Source organism: Elaeis guineensis, chromosome 7, assembly GCF_000442705.2.
Source record: "Elaeis guineensis isolate ETL-2024a chromosome 7, EG11, whole genome shotgun sequence".
Lineage (NCBI taxonomy): Eukaryota > Viridiplantae > Streptophyta > Magnoliopsida > Arecales > Arecaceae > Elaeis > Elaeis guineensis.
In genome coordinates, this window is record NC_025999.2 from 60,821,101 (window position 1) to 60,826,014 (window position 4,914).

At 33.7% G+C, this 4,914-nt stretch overlaps 1 pseudogene; it reads left to right on the forward strand.

The window, feature by feature from the left end:
• The first annotated feature begins 1,107 nt into the window (after nucleotides 1–1,107).
• Nucleotides 1,108–3,057, forward strand: LOC140859305 (uncharacterized; annotated as a pseudogene).
• Nucleotides 3,058–4,914: the final 1,857 nt, after the last annotated feature.

A 4,914-nucleotide genomic window follows, 5' to 3' on the forward strand; every position in this document is an offset into this window, starting at 1 on the left:
TATAGAGAATCACTAATATTTGGAAGATCTCTTGATAATTCCAGCACCGATTCTCAGCAAAAAGGTTTCCTTTTAGAAGGTCTGTTTATTTTCTTCCTTCTACTGATATCTTCTTTGTTTTTCTAAACTAGAGTTTGCTTGAGCATGTCTATCTTGAAAAAAAACTGCCAGAATCATATGGAAAAGGATGATGCATATTGGTTGTTTGATTTGGAAAAGAATTGTGGAAGCTATAAATTCTCCATCTTTATTCATTTTGATGAAAGAACCATGTACCTTTTTCCTTGGGCTATGCAGGTTATCACGTTGGCTGTTGTATCAATAGGTGTGGCTGTTGCAACTATCACTGATCTAAAATTCTATTTTTTTGGTCCTTGTGTAGCATTAGCATGGATTATGCCTAGTGCTGTAAATAAAATTCTGTGGTCTAATATGCAGCAAAAGGGCAATTGAGCTGCCCGCTTGTAACTGGAATTGGATCCATTGATGTGGATAGAAAATAAAATTTGCATCCAATGTCATGTTTCATGGTTTTATAAACGTAGCAACCTTTTTATTATTTAAATCATTTATATGTCATAAATAATAGTCAAGTTATCCTTCACTTTTATGAAAGTTAAATTGTTCTTCCTTGGAAGTTAGAACACTATGCTTATTATCTTATTTTTATCATATTTTATATGTTTGTTGTTGATAAACTTATGTGTAATATTTTTGGCAGAATATAGACATTCGTTATTATCATAGTTGGATATATAATAGACTTTTGCCGAACCGAAAAGGTTATACAGATGAGTTTCTAGTGGGGGCGGAATGGATTATTCACTTTGAATGCCAACAACCTATATTTTTGAGTGAGGAAAAAATTAGATGTCCTTATTTCAAGTACAAAAATATAAAATACTTGACTGTAAAGAAAGTGAAGGTACATTTTTATAAAAAAGATTTCAAACCTGACTACTAGTATTAGACAAAACATGGAGAATATGAACCAATTGTGAATTATGATGTTGATCAAACATAGTTTGTTGGTTCAAGTACTGCTCAATTTGTGCTCCTAATTGTAGTCAATTGGGCAATAATAAGCAAACTAGTAGATACAAAGCCATGATTTTTGATGCTATTGGGCCAAATTTTGGAGATGTTTATAATAGCAATGTGGATGCTCATCAAAATAGGGATGCCCCAAATTATGTGGAGGAGCCTTCAAATATGAAGGCTGAAAGATTTTATGAGATATTGCATGTAGTACAACAACTGCTATGGTTAGGTTGTACTAATCACACTCAAAGTTGTCAGTTGCGATTAGAATGATGAGCATCAAGTCGGATAACAATGTGTCTTAATATTATTTTAATCAATTTGTGGGGCTTGCGAAAGAGATAAGCCCTTTCGATAACCTAAGCCCTCTTGACTTCTATAAGATAAAGAAATTAGTTTCGAAGCTTGGCCTATATACTAAAAAAATAGACTGTTGCTTCAATGGGTGTTTGTTGTCTTATAAGGATGACAAGTCTTTAACTGATTGCAAGTTTTATGGTCATCCTCGATACAAACTAAGTAGGATGGGAAGTGAGAATCATAGACAAGTACCTTACAAGAGGATGCATTATTTGCCACTCATCCCTAGACTTAAGCGGCTTTATGCCTCGAATATGTCAGCTAGACACATGAGATAATATTATGAGAATAGACAAGAATAGGGTGTTTTGTGCCATCCATCAAATAGAGAAGCATGGTACATATCCTAAGTTTGCATTAAAGCCAAGAAATGTTCACTTAGGTTATGTACTAATAGCTTTACTCCATATAGTCTACCTGCTTCATCGTACTCCTGTTAGCCGGTAATTATTATGCCTTACAATCTACCTCTTGATATGTGTATAACCACTCCGTGTATATTTTTAACGTTGCTCATTCATGGACTGCATAATCCGAAGATCATAATAGATGTGTATTTGCAATTATTGATGGATAAATTAAAAGTTCTATGAAACGAGGGTGTAGTTACTTATGACATTTCAAGGAAACAAAATTTTCTCATGAAGGCTGCCTTAATATGGACAATCAATGATTTTCCGGCATATGGCATGTTGTCAGGGTGGAGTACAATTAAAAAATTAGCATGTCCTTATTGTATGGAGAGAATGAAGGCTTTCCGCTTAAAGCATGGGGATAAAAATATATGATTTGATTGTCATCGATCGTCAGTCCTTGCCTGTTGATCATGTATTCAGAAGAAATAAGGATGCCTTCTGAAAAAACAAAGTTGATAGATCAGAGCCTCTTCTCAAATTAACAAGGGACCCAGTATGAAGAAAAGTTCATGGATATCCCAAAATAACTGAAGCTGGCTTATGTAAATTTTGTAGATATAGAGAAAGTGGATGAAACAGAGCATATTGTAGGAATTACCATATTGGAAGACGAATTTAATCTGACACAACTTAGATGTCATGCACATAGAAAAAAATATGTTGGATAATGTCATTAACACTGTTGTGGATGTAAAAAATAAAATAAAGGACAATGTTAAAGCAAGAATGGACTTAAAAGAGTATTGTAGGCGGCGAGATTTAGAGCTCTATAAGTTACTTAATGAGAAGGTGGTGAAATCAAAAGCTAATTTTAGCTTCACACTAGACCAAAAAAGAGTTGTTTGTAAATAGATAAGAGGGTTGAAAATGCTTGATGGATATACTTCAAATCTAGATAGATGTGTAGATATGAATGAAGGTAAGTTATTTGGGATGAAGAGTCATGATTGCCACATGTTTATTAAACATTTGTTGCCCATTGCATTTATTGCATTACCAGAACCAATATGGAAGTCTCTTATCGAGTTGAGTATATTCTTTAGAGACTTATGCTCAACTGTGCTATGGGAGGAGGATTTAGTGCCAATGGAATATAATATTCCTATCATCTTGTGTAAGTTGGAACGTATATTTTCATCTAGTTTCTTTGATAATGAAATATTTACCTATTCACCTACCATATGAAGTACGAGTAGGTGGACCCATTCAGTATAAATAAATGTATCCCTTTGAGAGGTAAAGAATAATATTTTTGTATTTGTTTCAAATCCTTATCCACATAATCTCTCATATCACATGTGCTAACATACAATGCTATGTTCTTAGGTTCCTTAATAAATTGAAAAAAATAGTTAAGAATAAAGCTCACATTGAAGGCTCTATATGTGAGGCATACTTAGCATAGGAGACATCTTACTTCTATTCATAATTTTGAGCCTCACGTACATGCCATGGGCATTGGAGCAAATGAAATGATGATAGGGAAGAGTATAAAATAAGGTGGCAACCAACTCTTTTAATATTTAGTCAGTTTGGCCGCCCATATGGTCAGTATAGAACTCGATATTTGACTAATGCAGAGCTTACTACTGCAACATTACACATATTGTTAAACTATGATGAAGTGAAGTCATATCTTGAGTGAGTATCACATCCTTCTTAACTCCACACAAAACTTTATCCTCAATCAATGAATCCAACAAAACTAATACAACATGATATTTTAGTATATTTATGCAGTATGTGCATGCTTCCACACCAGGATGTCTTAGTGATGCTCAGGTAGATGCATGGATTGAGGTTTCATTTGCATCATGGTTCAAAGATTATGTAAGCTTTAACTCCTGCTTGTGCAAATAAAAATTATTTGTTCATGTGAAACATAAGTCTAATATATTGTTTTTGCAATTTATGATTAGGTGCACAATCCATGTAGTATGATATGAAATCAACACTTGAATAACTTAGTCTGGGATCCCATGAGAATGGTAAAAATATGGCCCATGTATTTCGTTGGTGGATTCAAATTCTACACACATGCATATAGTCAGGGCAAAAAAACAATCAATAGTAGAATGTGTGTTAAGGTCAAAGGACATGGCGAGAGTAAAAGTGATTTCTATGGTATTCTTAAGGAGATGGTGGAGTTACCGTATCCCGAACAAGATGATAAAAGAGTGGTGATATTTTACTATGAATGGTCTAATCCTATCATAAATCAGGGGATAAAAGTGCAAAAACAATATGATACTGTGGAGATTCGACATCATAGAAGGTATCCAAAGTTTGATTTATTCATTCTTTCCCAACATGTGGTGCAAGTGTATTATTTATCTTGTCTTGGGAAGATAAGAGATAAGGTAGATTGGTGGGTGGTCATCAAGACAAGACCAAGAGGTCGAGTAGATAATGACCACACTTTGGAGCTTGCTTTTCAAGATAAGGAGATGTCTCAAGTTAATATAATAAATGATAATAAGCCCATTGAAAATTTATGAGACAATGAGAGCTTATTTGAGGAGGTTGATGCATATGTTGAAGGCACCATTGATGATGAAGAAAAAGAAGATAAAGAGGAAGTTGAAGAAGAAGAGGAAGAGGGAGAAGAAGAATATTTCACTGATGAAGATGATTCAGAAAGGAATGAAAAATATGAAGATAATAATGAGGATGATGATGAGTAATTATGATATAATATTTATGCTTTTAGGTAATTTCTTTACTCTTTCTTGTTAATCGGTGATAACTTGTTTGTATATATGCTTATTTAATGTTATTGACCTTTATTTTACATATATATTATTATAACCTTTACTTGATATTTATTTTATATTTAGGTTGTTGTAATCAGTACTTGATATTTATTTTATTTTATATTTATATTATTGTGCATCTATAGATGTCACCTTCAGATCCAGTTGGAAAGAGGAAGGGAAAGTCATCTACTTCTCGATTAAAGAAGATTTGCATAACCACCATAACTATCACAGGCTTACCACTATCCTCAATCAGCATGGCCCTCCAGACACTTCACTCACCACTTTCTGCCACCATCACACCATCTTCTTCTCCCATTACACCACCCTCTTCAACCATA